The following is a 16,412-nucleotide window of genomic DNA, read 5'->3' as shown; positions in this document are numbered from 1 at the left end:
AGCCATCGAAATTGTGTGTGTGTGTGTGTGTGTGTGTGCAAGTCAAAGATATAGGGCGACTGGCCTACCGGAACGTTAGAGGGCACATATCAAGTTTGTGTGTGGCAGGGAGACATGACTAGAGCGCTTGATGTATCGGTGTGTGTGTGGGGGTGGGGGGAGGGGTAGGCAGAGGCCAAACTATAGAGGTAGAACGACTCGTATATGTGTTGAGAAGGAGAGACCCAACTATGTCTTGAGGGATATCGGTCGACATCCATACATAACTGAAGGACGGGAAATATGATGGGATAGAGAGAGAGAGGAGAGAGAGAGGGAGGGAGAGGAAGGGAGAGGGGTAGAGTGCTGGATGGGTGATGGAGTTTCTTCTCGGAGATGTTGGGAGAGGCCTACTAGACAAACTGAGGGTGGAACTGCAATGTTATCAATAAGAGTGGGGATGTGTTTCTGTGTGTGCCTGTGCGTGATAGATCTATCGGGACGCATCCATGGATGATGAAGGGGAACCATGTGTTTGGTAAGCAAACCTAACTAGATCGATAGATCAATTGTTGTTTGTCGAAGGAAGGGAGAGACACAACTAATGAGGTAGGTCGATCGATGTGTGGGTAAAAACGAGTTATAAGGACCTAGCTGGCTATATGTATAGCGAGAGATCGGTTGGTGTACGTCCATTTGTTAGAGGCAAATAAGGCCTAGCGAGACGGATAGACAGAGAGAATGGAGCTAGGAGGTGGTGCGAGAGGCCCAACTACTAGCTAGATAGGGGGAGGAGTGTGCGGTTGTGAGATCGATTAAAAGAGGGGTGAGAGTTTACACGTGTGTCTGACCATATGAGAGACACGAGGCAAGGACACATAAAGGAGGATATTGAAGCTGTGTGTGTATGCTGTAGGCAGGCATCGCTGGAGAGGTTTATCGATCGGTGTGTGTCGGAAAGGAGTTGTGGAGACTCTGGGAGAACGACCTAAAGAAAAAAATGAATGTGCCAGGTGGATAGAATGCTGAGGGAGGGGAGGGCGAGGAGGGCGTGTGCATGTGCTACCTCTTGAGCACTGCGTTGGATTTCCCCGAAGAGGAGAGGATGATGCAGCAAAGTAGCGTAAGTATTTCCCTCAGTTTTTGAGAACCAAGGTATCAATCCAGTAGGAGACCACACACAAGTCCCTCGTACCTACACAAAACGATAGCAACTCGCAACCAACGCTTAGGGGTTGTCAATCCCTTCACGATCACTTACGAGAGTGAGATCTGATAGAGATAGTATTTTTGGTATTTTAGATAGATGAAAAGTAAAAAGTAAAAGGCAAAGTAAAAACAAAGCAAGTAAATAAAGTGATGGAGATTGATATGATGAGAATAGACCTGGGGGCCATAGGTTTCACTAGTGGCTTCTCTCAAGAGCATAGATTTTCTACGGTGGGTGAACAAATTACTATTGAGCAATTGACAGAATTGAGCATAGCTATGAGTATATCTAGGCAATGATCATGTATATATGCATCACGTCCAAAACAAGTAGATCGAAACGATTCTGCATCTACTACTATTACTCCACTCATCGACCGCTATCCAACATGCATCTAGAGTATTAAGTTAAAAACAGAGTAACGCCTTAAGCAAGATGACATGATGTAGAGGGATAAATTCATGCAATATGATAAAAAAAACCATCTTGTTATCCTCGATGGCTACAATACAATACGTGCCTTGCTGCCCCTTCTGTCACTGGGAAAGGACACCGCAAGATTGAACCCAAAGCTAAGCACTTCTCCCATTGCAAGAATTACCAATCTAGTTGGCCAAACCAAAAAGGATAATTCAAAGAGACTTGCAAAGATAACTCAATCATACATAAAAGAATTCAGAGAAGAATCAAATATTTTCCATAGATAATACTGGATCATAAACCCACAATTCATCAGTCTCAACAAACACACCGCAAAAAGAAGATTACATCGAATAGATCTCCACGAGAGAGGGGGAGAACATTGTATTGAGATCCAAAAAGAGAGAAGAATCCATCTATCTACTAGCTATGGACCCGAAGGTCTGAAGTAAATTACTCACACTTCATCGGAGGGGCTATGGTGATGATGTAGAAGCCCTCCGTGGTGGATGCCCCCTCCGGCGGAGCTCCGGAACAGGCCCCAAGATGGGATCTCGTGGATACAGAAGGTTGCGGCGGTGGATTTAGGTTTTTGGCTCTTATTCTGATCGTTCGGGGATACGTAGGTATATATAGGAGGAAGGAGTACGTCGGTGGAGCATCAGGGGGCCCACGAGGTAGGGGGCGCGCCCTCCACCCTCGTGACCGCCTCTGGCACTTCTTGGAGTAGGGTCCATGTATCTTGGATCACGTTCGGTTGGAAAATCACGACCCCAAAGGTTTCATTCCGTTTGGACTCCATTTGATATTCCGTTTCTTCGAAACACTGAAATAGGCAAAAAAACAGCAATTCTGGGCTGGGCCTCCGGTTAATAGGTTAGTCCCAAAAATAATATAAAAGTGGAAAATAAAGCCCAATATATTCCAAAACAGTAGATAAAGTAGCATGAAAATTATAGATACGTTGGAGACGTATCAGCATGCATGAGAGAAAGTTAGTGGTAGCTACAAAGGTTAGAGGATTGTGTGGGTGTAAGAGACTAACAAAGATCATAATTTGATATGAAAGCGGATTCATATATTTGAATAGGAGATCATAGTGTTTTAAACATTGCATGCATGAATATAGCGGTGATACACGTGCTGTGCACATGTTATACCATAATGTGATAATACATGGCGTTTGCAACTCACAGCTAAATGCCGAACAATCTAAACCATACTATACATCAAACAATCTCACATTTTATTTGAATTTGTGATAATGTGCGGCGTTTGCAGCTTACAACTAAATATCGAGCAATCTAAACAATACTATATATCGAACATTCTCACATTTTATTTGAATTTGTGGTAATGTGTGGTGTTTGCAACTCACATCTAAATACTTGTAGGCATAGGGGGAGGGGCACCATACATAATGTGATAAACACATTATACATATGAGACATGGTTTAGATTATGAAGATCTAGCTAGAGCTAGAAATGTAATGTGATTTGAAATCAAAATAAAGTGGACTCAAAAAATCTAGTTCGAGTTCATATAGTACACATAGTTCATATGTAACTCGATACTGATCATGTGGTGTGCTGTGAAGATAATACACAAACGATGGTTTAACTTGACAATAATGATGATTGTAGATCTTATTAAAACAGAGAAACGAATTCAAATGCTTTGACTTCACAACAATCATTACTGTAGATCTTATTCAAATTTAGTTCATATTGAAGCGGTAGTATATACGTTTGGAATGCACTAAAACATTCATTTGAGTAGTAGGTTGCATGCATTATACACGTAGCGAAATATTTTAATTGAACATAACATGAATTCAAAGTTTTGAATGACATTTGTAGTGCGCATTGATTTGGTACAATACGTTAGGCTTGTCCGGAAATTTCAACCCGCGCCTTGTTAGCCCGAAATATTTAAGATATATCTTTGTCTCGTTGTGCTCCGACAACTCCCTCCATCTCAACTCGTGCCTTGCTATTCCGAAATTACAACGCGCGCGAAAACTCCCACCTTCTGTGAAATCCCGACACGCGAAATGCCCGTGGTACCCCTGAACCGAAAGAACGGCCTCAAATCAGTGGGGGGGGGGGTACTTTCATAACTTACCCCACATTTCGGACAAGCGCGTCTCTAAGCTATGGTTCCCCACTGCCATCCCATCCGCCCACCCTTTCGTACACCGAGGCCGCGAAAACCCGCGATGAAACCCCACATCCTGCTCCGTCCGCCACCCAGCCGGAGCCTCTTCCCCGACGATGTCGTCCACAGCAACACCTCGACGTCCCTCATCCACCGTACCGGATGAGGATCCGTCGTCGATCTCATCGTCCCGCCGGTTCAGCCACCCCGTCCTCCACCTCCAAGGAGCTGCCCCGACGTTACCCTCGTCTTTCGCGCCACCTCCATTCCCACACCGATGTCTTCACCTGCACCACCGGAAGAGCATCATCATCACCGTTTCCTCGGATGAAGCTACGGCCTAATCGGCGCCACCAAAGAGGTTGTACACTAATCGCCGCATTTTCTTCTTGATTCAATCTCACGGTGCTGCCGGCGCTCGGTCCCGAGCCGACACGGCGCGGCTCCATCCACGGCGGTGTTGCCGGCCACTTCTTCCACGATGTCGCTCCCTCGGCGGCGACGTCCACATCAGTAGGAGCTGCTGCTGCTTTAGCTCTCGCTCGCGCTGCTGCTTTGCTCTTGCTCTTGGTCCCCTGCCTGGTCTGCTCTTGCTATTGCTCTTGCTCGCGCTGCTGCTCTCGCTCTTGCTCTTGCTTGCGATGCTGCTCCGGTTTGGCTACACTTCAGTCGACTGAGTTGACTTTTGGGTCAGTCGATTTCCAAGGGGTGGGCTCGCCGGGGTGAAGGAAGAACCAGCCGCAGCGGGAAGGGGGGCTCGCCGGAGAGGTACCCCACTATCTATCTTAGGGTTCAGGATGGGGGCGGTGGTCGCCGGCGGTGGCGGGGCGGTGGCGGGGCGGTGGCGTGGGGATCGCCGGAGAAAAAGCTCGGCATGGGGGGGGAGGGGGCTAGAGGGATGGCCGGGGCGACGGCGGACCGGCAGTGGGGAGTGTTTTCAGGGCGGGGCAGCGCACCACCGGCCGTGGGCGGCGGGGGGCTGCTGTTTGGTCGGTGGTGGCTGGCGGCTCAGGGGGGTGGAGGTTGAAGATGAACTGCATGCCCTTGATTTCGTATCCAACGGCTGCAAAATTGACTGACCAGAGATGAAAAAGTCAGCCGACTAACGTGTAGCCTCACCTTACTAGTGTGTTCAGTTTCGACAGCAAAATTCAGTTTAGACAGTTAGGTTCAGTTTCGACAGTTAAGTTCAGTTTCGACAGTTAAGTTCAGTTTCGACAGTTAAGTTTAGAGATGAGTGCCTGATGTATTTTACATCTAGCACTTTGTGGTTATGTATTTTACATCATGTATTGGAGATGCTATTAGAATTCCACTCAGGTTAACGTTGTTCATTGTCTCTCTTGTCCTGCTTCAGCCTCGGCGTCGTACAACTCACCGGAGCTGCTCCAACGACAAAACCATCCATCACAGCGGAGCAGTACCTGGGGCTCCATCTCCAGACGCCTAAGATCTTCTTCCCGTCCTCCGACAGCAAAGTCAGCCGGAGCATCCTCACCGGCCAACCCAATCACGCTGAGATCGACATGGCTTCGCCGAAGAGGTTGTACACTTGTTGCAGCTCTTTTTTACTCTACATGTTATATATATTGTCCATTGAGCACACGGATTTGTTCCTTTAGTGTCTCCTTGAAAGAAAAAACATAGGAATTTCAATTTTCACTTGTCCTCCTTTTCAAATTCCTATTCATGAAGCACAAGACTAAGAGATAGTAGCATAATAGCATTATAACCGTACATTTTCTTGTGGTTTGACTTAATCTCACCATGCTTCTTTGCATCCTGTGATCTTCCAATTGTTGTGAATCAAACACCCAGATTGGCAGAAATCCTGTGTTTTTAAATTCTCTGTTTTGCAAGTGCATTCCTATCCTATTCATGTCTATTTCCTACCCCTACATTGTTGGAATCCTCCAATTCAAACGAGCCCTTACAAAATTACTTCTCTTACAGATAGTTGTCAAAGAAAACCTTGCGTCATTTGTCCCGCTCCTGCTGCGTCGTCGTCCACCCCAGCTCAGCTGCTCCAACGATAGAAGGGTCCAGCACAGCAGGGATCCGACCTCCAGATTGTATTTCGCCGCCTCAGATCTTCTTCCCCGCCGCTGGCAGCCATGAAAACTGCATTACCATCATCAACCGAGCAGATGACCTTGAGGACTACACGGGTCCGCAAGAGAGGTCGCACTCTTTCGTGTCTGCTTACGTTATGCATCGCTTAATATTACATGCTACTTTATCGTCCTGTTCACCAATTAGACTCTGAGTCAGCTCCAAACTAATGGTCAAACTTGAGTTTTTAAATGGTTGTGGGGTACATATCAGGGCTGCTATCAATAGTATCTATCTACTATCTGGTTAATCTCCGGTGTCTACTATGAGTTTCATGTTGGGTGGGAAACAAACAGTAAAGAAGCCATTATCTGTATTTATTAACTGAAGCCATTATCTGCCTACTATTATTGGTTTTGGGTCTATCCACAGGTTGCTACCATCACTCTCGATTTCTGCATACACTCCTTACATAATCTCACTATGTTTTATTCCTATGCATGACAATTATTGTAAACAATGGAACTGAACATGTAGAGCAAAAGAGACGAGCCTTGCGTGGCAATATAATTTCATGCAGACGTCGCTCCATGGTAGGCGCAAAGGCAGCCCCCCCTCCGTGCATTTCGGATTGTAATTGAGTGGAAGATATCTGTTCTGAGGGGGATTCGGAAGGAGAAGATAACTCCTATTTACCCCCTGAGGTCTTCGCTATAACTTGGCATGCTGATGTTGGTTATATCATGCATATGGTGTCTTGCATTGCTTACTTTATACATCAAATATGTCATCTGCTTAGTTTAGACATCCTTTGTGCGAATGCCATCTGTTTAGTTTATCCATCGTTTATGTGAATTATGCAACGCCACCTTGTTTAGCCAGGCATCATATATGTGAATTTTGCAAATGCCATCCTGCTTAGACAGTCATCTTATATGTAAATTATATCAGGCCATCCTTTTTTTCCGTTACATATTACATTCGTCAACAATGTTAGTACATTCAACTGCTCTTTGTGTGCAGCCATTTGACACGGTGATGGCAAATTCTGGAGTGAAAACAAGGTCTTCTGAGCAGACTATGCTATCTGACGAAGTGCATATCTCGCTGGTTACGGATAGCTCCTCAGAGGAGGATTCAGAGACAGATGACCAGTCCTATTCCCCCCGAGGTGTATGCTCTAACTTGGCAGGGTTATGTTGCTCATATCGTGCGTATGGTGTCTCGCATTGCTATGCCATTTGATTAGTTTAGACATGCTTTGTGTGAATGCCACCTGTTCAGTGTCTAATTACCATATATGTGAATTAGGCATTGCCATCTTGTTGCAAGACATTATATATGTGAATTATACAATGCTATCTTGTTGCAAAGGCATTATATATGGGAATTATGCAATGCCATGCTGTTTAGCCAATCATCATGTATGTGAATTATATCATGCTATAATTTTTTTGTATTATGTGTTCCATTTGTCGACAACGTTTGTATATTCAACTACTCTTCATGTGCATCAGCCATTTGAAGCGGTGACAGAAGTATCTGGAGTGAAAACAAGGTATTTAGAGCAGACAATGCTACCTGCTGAAGCAGACATCTTGCTGGCTACAGAGAGCTCCTCATAGGAGGATTCAGAGACTGATGACCAGTCCTATTTCCCCCCTGAGGTCTATGCTCAAACTTGGCAGGGTTATATTACCCATGTCATGCATGTTGTCTTGCATTGCTTAATTTTTACATCATATATAGATTGCCATCTGCTTACTTTCTTACTATATAAATCATATATTTGAATTATATCATGCCATCATGTTTACATAGTACATACACATCATCTATCTGAATTATGGCATGACAACCCATTTAATAAAGACAACATATAGTTATATCATTTCATCCTGTTTAGTGTTTACAATCATCATATTTAGAATTATGGCATTCTATCCATGAATGTATGTGAATTATGGCATGACAACCTATTTAATAAACACATTATATAGTTATGTTATTTTGAACTATGTATTTCCATCTTTTTTAGTTAGCCATCATAATGTGAAATTGTGTCATGCTATCCTGTTTAGTTAGCCATCATATATGTGAAATTGTGTCATGCTATCCTGTTTGGTTAGACAACATAAATATGAATTATTTCATGCCCTCTTTTATTCCCCACTATCCATTGCACCTGTCTATCATACAATGTCTATACTTTCAATTACTTTTCTTGTTTATCAGCCATTTGAATTGGAGAGCGTGATGGCAGTATCTAAGGGAGTAACAACACGGTCTTCAGAAAAGATAGTGCTACCAGTTGATGCAGATAGAACCACGGTTGTACTTGCCCAAGGATCAGATCCACCACACATAACCCAGACTCTCGCAGATTGTACCCCTACCTAGTTGGACAGAGAACCAACTACACCCCTTCTAACCCCAACCCCGGCAGATAGTAACCTAGTTCCAGTTGACACAACACCGTCTCCACCACAGAGCACCCAAACATGAGCGGTTAGTAAGGGAACTGCAGTGCCCAAAGCACGAGGACCACCACTCTGAATCCCAACTCAACGCTTAAAGGAGAAGAAGATTTGTTCTCAGGTCAGGTTCTGTAGCTATGGTTCATACTCCTTTGCTGGTGCATTATTGTATTTACTCATACCAACTATTTTCAAATTTGAAGGATGGAATTGAAACTCCAATGGTGCAACAGGTATGTTTTAAACCTGTTTCTTTAACTGGTTTGCTGTTGTAACCTGCTCTATGTTGATTTCAGTTTCAATTGAATAAACAGTTGTGTTCTCATGTCATGCACATTACAAGTGTTGTTATTGCTCTATAGTTACCCACACTTATATTCAGTCTATTCTGCTTTGTCTTGAACAAATATTATTTGAACTGTGTCTCTATCTTGATTTGGCAACAAAAACTAGAATGATATAGACCATAAAGTGACCATGGCACATAGATATATGTTTGTTTCATGCTGTTATCCTGTCCACTTTACTACTGAACTCATTTACCAAAATGAGTTTCATATACAACATGGTAAACATGTGATGTGTCTGCTTGTTGCTCTTTTAGAATGCGGACAAAATATTGGAGAACAGTACCACATTATCCAATGGTAAAGGAAGTAATGCAGATAAGATTCAAGATAGTGAGACATCCCTGTTGGTCTCCAAGAAAGCTGATAAAAACTATCTTGACGACAGTGAGGGAACCCAAAAGTCCTGTCTTGATGTAGTGTTCGAGTTACTGGCCACTACTGCTGGCACAAGCTCTTCGAACTCGCTGCCTGAATCAGTTCGTCTTCTTGAGTCTTAACTTCAAGTTGAAAGACATCGATCAGATGTGCTGCGACCGGAAGCTGAAGGACTGAGGAAGTCCCTGCAGAATTCAGATGCATATTTTCTGGTGCAACATCAAGCGCTGGAGGATTTAAGCGCCAAACAAGAGAAAGTTAATAAGCTTGCTAAGCATCTTGCCAGCATTATGGGTACACAGGATATTGTTTCTTGAGATCTTCTGAAGTGGTTTCAGTTCTAGATTTGTTTTGCTGCGGCGTTTATTTGCGCTGGTCGCCAATTTTGACAACCAGTGTATATGATATGCTGCTTTGTTCCCTATATTTGCACTGGTGGTGAACTTTGATGCCCAGTGGACGTAATATGTGTAACAGCCGTGATAGCCTAGCATAAGTTGCTTGCTTATTTATTTCCTTGTTGTCTTGTTTATTTGTTTGCTTGTAGTCAGTGCAGTTCTTTTTAAAACTAGGCCACAATAACCATGGGCTAATATTTACTGTAGTGACACTGGGCCTCCTACGGGCCGTAGAAGCAGTGGGCCTTCTACGGGCCGTAGAAACAATAGGCCTTCTACGGGCCGTAGAAACAATGGGCCTTCTAGGCGCCGTAGAAACAATGGGCCTTCTACGGGCCGTATCATCAATGGGCCTTATACGGGCCGTATGACCATAACGGGCCATCGTTAATAGGCCGTATTTGATGACACTATGAAAACGGCCCAACGTATTAACGGACCACAAACAGGCCGATGTAACCACAGGCTGAATTTGGCCCACAAGCAGAAAATGACAGTAACGGGCCGTAAGTAAATGAATGCTGGAAATGAGCCCAAGAATAAATGGCTCTGAGAAGGCCGAAAGATAACATTTGCTGGAAACGGCCCAACTGAATAACGGGCCCTTAATGGGTATAAAGTGATATACTGTTCATTAAGGGCCAGTTTCACCACGGGTTGTTAGTGGGTGTAAAGTGATACACTGTTCATTGTGGGCCAGTTTCACCACGGGCCGTTAGTAGGCCAAGAGTTACATAGGGCCTCATATGGGCCGAAAGACGTCATGGGCCATACATGGGCCAGAAGTGAAAATGGGCTAGAATCATATTGGATGGACCAGATGACGCTACTGGGCCTAATTCGGATAGGGCGTAACGGGCCTTGGGTTAGCGGGCTGTAAATGGGCTATATGCGAACAGGCCGTTAACAGGCTTTCCATGGGACGACCCGCCACCTTTTGACCAAGTCAAACGGGCCGGCCTTTTCACAGGAATAGGCCTCTGTTGGGCCGTGCCATGTGTCGACGTATCATAGGCGCCTTCTGTCCAATGAGTGGATGACATCTGTCCCAACAGTGAGCCGACACATGTTTCCTCCAGCCAATGATGATTTTACACATGGAAAATCCCCATTGGTCGGGGCTGTTAACGGGTTATCGGATCCAAAACCCGACCCGATAGCTTAACGGCGTTCCGTTACGGTGGATGCCACGTGTCGGTCACCCTTGACAAAAGCACTTCTGTGACGCGCGATTTATCGTCATGGAAGTGGACACTTCCATGATGATAATTTTGGTAATGTCATGGAACACTTCTATGACAGCACATGTATGACTATCTTGATTCTGTCATAAATTTGTCATGGATGTACATGCATGACAAAAAACGCGACCTACTGTGACAAACACGTATCATCACGGAAGTGTATTGGTACCTGTGGGTTGCTAGTAGTGTTGATTACTCCTTGTAATTGATGCTAGTTGGTTTATTCGGTGGAAGATCATATGTTCAGATCCTTAATTATAATTAATACCCCTATGATTATGAACATGAATATGCTTTGTGAGTAGTTACGTTTGTGCCTGAGGACATGGGAGAAGTCTTGTTATAAGTAATCATGTGAATTTGGTATTTGTTCGATATTTTGATGAGATGTATGTTGTCTTTCCTCTAGTGGTGTTATTTGAACGTCGACTACATGACACTTAACCATGATTTGGGCCTAGGGGAAGGCATTGGGAAGTAATAAGTAGATGACGGGTTGCTACAGTGCCAGAAGCTTAAACCCTATTTTAGGCGTTGCTTCGTAAGGGGCTGATTTGGATCCACATGTTTCATGATATGGTTAGATTTATCTTAATTCTTCTTTCGTAGTTGCGGATGCTTGCGAGAGTGGTTAATCATTAGTGGGAGGCTTGTCCAAGTAAGGATAGTACCCAAGCACTGGTCCACCCATATATCTAATTATCAAGGGCCATTTGCATTTCTGTCCCTAAGTCGAACCACCTACTCAGATATGCCCCTAATTTCAAAGTCTGCTCAAATTTTCCCCTCTGCCGTCAAGTGACCTTACAAAAATGCCCTTCTGTTCCGTTTCCGTCTGGTCAAAGGGGATGGACCGTCTACTGGGCATTTGTTGGACATTTTTACCCCTGAAAAAAATAAAACAAAAATTAAAGAGAAGAAAGAGAGTGCTTACCTTTTGGCCCAAGTGCAACGTGCACTTTCGGCCCATGTGCATACCACTAGACCCACCCATCTGATAACTCACAAGTGTAGGGGGTCACAACAACTTTCGAGGGTAGAGTATTCAACCCAAATTTATTGATTCTACACAAGAGGAGCCAAAGAATATTCTTAAGTATTAGCAGTTGAGTTGTCAATTCAACCACACCTAGATAACTTAATATCTGCAGCAATGTATTTAGTAGCAAAGTAGTATGATAGTAAAGGTAACAGTGGCAAACGTAAAGATAATAGTTTTGTAGTGATTGTAAAAGTAGCAACGGAAAAGTAAATAAGCGAAACACAATAAGTAAAAAGCTCGTAGGCATTGGATCAGTGATGGATAATTATGTCGGATGCGATTCCTCATGTAATAGCTATAACATAGGGTGACACAGAACTAGCTCCAATTCATCAATGTAATGTAGGCATGTTGTTAGGCGATGGATCCCGATCTAGTTTCTCACACTCACAAAATAGATTATAGAGTTTCACTTGTCTTGCGGAAAGGAAAAGGAGAAGCAAAAGCAAAAAGCAAGTCGTACCGTGCCGTGCCAATGCCTGATCCCAATGGATGCCGAACCGGTTGCTTTCTTCAGTTTATGTACCATTCGTCCACTCCGGGCCCATGAACTTGCGATTCGGTTGCCTGATCCGAGTTGGCCTGGCGATGACGCACCCCTGCCCCTGATTGGTGGAAAGAGGCTCTCCTGTTGCCATGCCGTTCTTCCTTGCTGACTTGGCCCGGTCTCTGTCCACTGGAGACATATCTGCAGTTCGGTCCCTGACATCCCCTACTCCTTGAGAGCATGCTTGACCACAAGCTGCTACAGTCGGATACCTGCCTTTGAGTGCAAGGGCGTCCTCCCAAGAGGCATCGAGCAGCTCCGAATCAGACCAGCACACAAAGTATTGCTCGCGGCGGCCGGCTGGTGTTTGCCGCCAGCGTTTGTCCAATAGCTCCACTGGGATTAGTTCAGCGGAACGGGGTATCGGGATTGTAGACGATGTAGTTGTACATGGTGCCAGCGCTTGACGCAGTTGAGAGACGTGGAAGACAGGGTGAATGCGCGACTCCTACGGTAGTGCTAGCTCATACGCCACTGGGTTGATCTTGTGAAGTACCTGGAACAGGCCAAAATATCTGAACGATAGCTTGTGATTGGCTCGTCGATGCACCGATGATTGTACATAAGGTTGCAGCTCAACGAAGACAACGTCACCCACTTGAAACTCCCTATCGGAGCGCTTCTTGTCTGCTTGAACTTTCATAATATGTCGAGCTCTGTGCAGGTGTTGCCGTAGTACTTGTTGCATGATCTTGCGCTCCTCGAGCCAGTCCTTTAGCGCTGGAACTTTGCATACCGATGCTGCTTCAATTCCCCAGTGTCTTGGCTCATGCCCATACAATGCCTGAAACAGAGACATGTCCAGTGTCGAGTGGTAGCTGGCATTGTACCAAAATTCAGCCAACGAAAGAAATTGACTCCAGTGATTTGGGCATGCATGGATAAAGCATCTCAAATAAATCTCGAGGCACTGATTCACTCTTTCTGACTGTCCATCTGTTTGCAGGTGGTACGGAGTGCTCATCTTCAATTCAGACCCTATGCATGCAAACAACTCGCGCCAAAATTTACTGGTGAACACTGGATCTCTGTCCGATATGATGGCCTTGGGTAGACCATGGAGTTTGTATACATTTTCCAGATACGCTCTAGCGACCCTGACTACTGTGAACGGGTGCTGGAGAGGTAGAAAGTGGGCATAGCGAGTAAACTTATCCACCACCACTAAGATGCAATTTGCTTTGCCTAACTGGGGAAGGCCATCAATGAAGTCCATTGTCACCACTTGCCAGGATCCCTCTGGAAGTGGAATTGATTCGAGCAACCCGGGATATTTAACCCTCTCTGGTTTAGCCTGCTGACAAACAACACAAGCCTGCACATACTGCCAGATGTCCTGCTTCATCTTGGGCCACGCAAAGAGCCTGCGGAGGCGTTGATACGTCACAGGGAAACCTGAGTGCCCGCCCATAGTGCTATCATGAAAAGCACGCAGCATGGTTTGTTGGAGTGCTGGAGATCCGCCCAACCATAGCCGTTGTCGGAAATACAACAGTCCCTCGGCAACTGAAAAGCGACCTTTCGGGTCCGCCTGTTGAGAGAATTGCTCTAGAAGCTTCTTTGCATGTGGGTTACTCGCATAACTGGCCTTGATATCTTCAATCCAAGATGGTTGGCAGACCGAGACTGCCATGGACTGAACGTCTTCGTGGTGTCGACGAGATAAAGCATTGGCTACACTATTTGTGGTCCCCTGTCTGTAGGTGATCTTATAACACAGTCCCAAAAGCTTGGTAAATGCTTTCTGTTGCCATACTATTGATAGCCGCTGATCATCCAGGTGCACCAAGCTACGCTAATCTGTTCTTATCAGAAATTCGTCATTCTGCAAGTAAGGACGCCATTGTTCTACGGCCATGAGAATAGCCAAACATTCCTTCTCGTAAGTGGAAAGGCCCCTGTGTTTGGGCGCCAATGGTTTTCTCATATAAGCGATCGGGTGTCCTGCATGCTGTAACACTGCTCCCACCCCATAATCACATGCATCTATGTCAATGACAAACTGTTTGGTCTGGTAGATGCAGAACCGGTGCTGAAATCAAACTTTGTTGCAGCAATTCGAATGCCTTGGCTGTTTCAGCTGTCCAAACAAAGGGGTGGTTCTTTTTCAGCAAATTGAAAAGTGGCCTTGCAATAATGCCAAAGTGCTTGACAAATTTCCTGTAGTACCCGGCCAGACCGAGGAAACTGCGCACCTCTTTGCTGTTGCAAGGCACATGCCAATTTCTGACAGTTTCTATCTTTGCTGGATCGGTGGCCACACCCTGTTCACTTATAACATGTCCTAAATAGGCGATCTGCCGCTGCCCAAAAGCACATTTTGATTGCTTGACTTGCCAATGATCTCTTCGGAGTAGTTGCAGCACCTGACGGAGATGTTCCACATGCTGTTTCAGAGTTTTGTTGAAAACAAGTATATCATCAAAGAAGAGAATGACACATTCTCGCAGTAGTGGCCGCAGGGTACAAGTGACTGCTCCAATGAAAGTTGGGGGGTGCCGCAGCGAGCCCAAACGACATGACCAAGAACTCCCAATGCCCCGAGTGAGTTGTGAAGGCTGTTTTGTATTCCTCCCCTTCGGCCAATCTTATCTGGTGATACCTTGCACGCAGATCCAACTTAGAGAACCATTTCGCTCCAACCAATTCATCGAGCAGTTCATCTATGATCGGAACTGGATACTTGCTGACAATCATCATTGCGTTCAGACATCTGTAATCCACACACATCCGCCATGTACCATCTTTCTTCTTCACCAAAAGAGCAGGTGAAGAAAAGGGGCTCGTACTTTCTCTGATGATGCCTGCATCGAGCAATTCTTTAACTTGACGCTCTATCCCATTCTTGAGCTCTGGTTTGTGACAGTATGGTCGTTGATTGACATGTTGCGCCCCCTCCATGAGCAGAATTATGTGATTGCAAGGCCGTCTGGGTGGAAGTCCTTTTGGTTCCTCAAAAACATCCGTATATTGTTCCAGAACTCTGAGGATTTCTACTGGAATGGCTTCCTCTTGTAACCCTGCCTCACTCACAGCATTCAGGTGGACCACATATGCTACCGAGCCCTGCTTGCATGCCGTTAACAATTCTTGGGATGATATAGCAGTGCACTGGTGCTGACCATTGGTAACTGCTTGCAATTCAACCAGCCCTTCCTCCATTGTAACTGTCATATGCTGCGCCTCCCAATCAATGTTCATAGGGCTGTGTTTCTTGAGCTAGTCCATCCCTAAGATAGCATCATAAGCTCCAAGTGATAGGAGTCTGAAATCTGTTATAAAATCATGCCCCTATGATTTCCATTGGCACTATGGTATGAAGTTGTCACAGCTCAACACAGCACCATCTGCCACTTTAACTCTGCATGTTTTGGGCAGTTTGCACACTCCCGATAGCTTGGTTGCAATATGATGGTCGACAAATGAGGAGGAGCTGCCCGAGTCAACCAGTAATGACATTTCCTTCCCTTGAATCCATGCGTGCAGTTCATCACACCCGGCCCGGCAGACCCGTCCACCGCCTGCTTGGAAATGGTGCAAAGGTTGTCTTCGTCCAGCTCGTTTGGTTCGTGATTGTTTCCCACTAACACCTCTTCTGTTGCAAAGAGCTCCAATAGTTCCTCCACTACATGCATCTGCACAGTAGGAGGACATGTGTGATCCTTGCCCCATCGTTCGCCACATTTAAAACACAAGCCTCGGGCACGCCTGAAAGAACGCAATGCTGCCATCTTACTGCCTTATGCTCCGGCCCTTGCTGCTTCGGTGCCCCGATGATCTTCCACTTTGGTTGCAGGCACTGATGGTCTAGTAGTGCTCAACGACAGACTTGGCGTACTGACTCCCACCAAATGCGGCGCTGGCGAGCGGACGGGTGCAGAGCGTAAGGTGTTCTCCCCATCAGCCACTTCCTCCTGAATCAAAGCAAGCGAACAAGCCATGTCGAGGTCTGGCGGTCTCTGAATGAGCACCACCGCTCGAATATATGCCCGGAGCCCCTCGATGAATCATGTAAGAAAGAAATACGGATGTGTCAGTTTAGAATAAGAGATCATATGATTCATCAACGTTTCAAATCGCTCAATGAAATCTGCAACTGATTCAGTCTGACGGATAGCATAAAACTGGCGAATCAGTGATTGGTGTTTGTCACGCCCGAA

Source organism: Triticum dicoccoides, chromosome 2B (assembly GCF_002162155.2).
Source record: "Triticum dicoccoides isolate Atlit2015 ecotype Zavitan chromosome 2B, WEW_v2.0, whole genome shotgun sequence".
NCBI classification, from domain to species: domain Eukaryota; kingdom Viridiplantae; phylum Streptophyta; class Magnoliopsida; order Poales; family Poaceae; genus Triticum; species Triticum dicoccoides.
The sequence above is the reverse complement of the archived record's forward strand: the minus strand, read 5'-3'. Positions refer to the sequence as shown.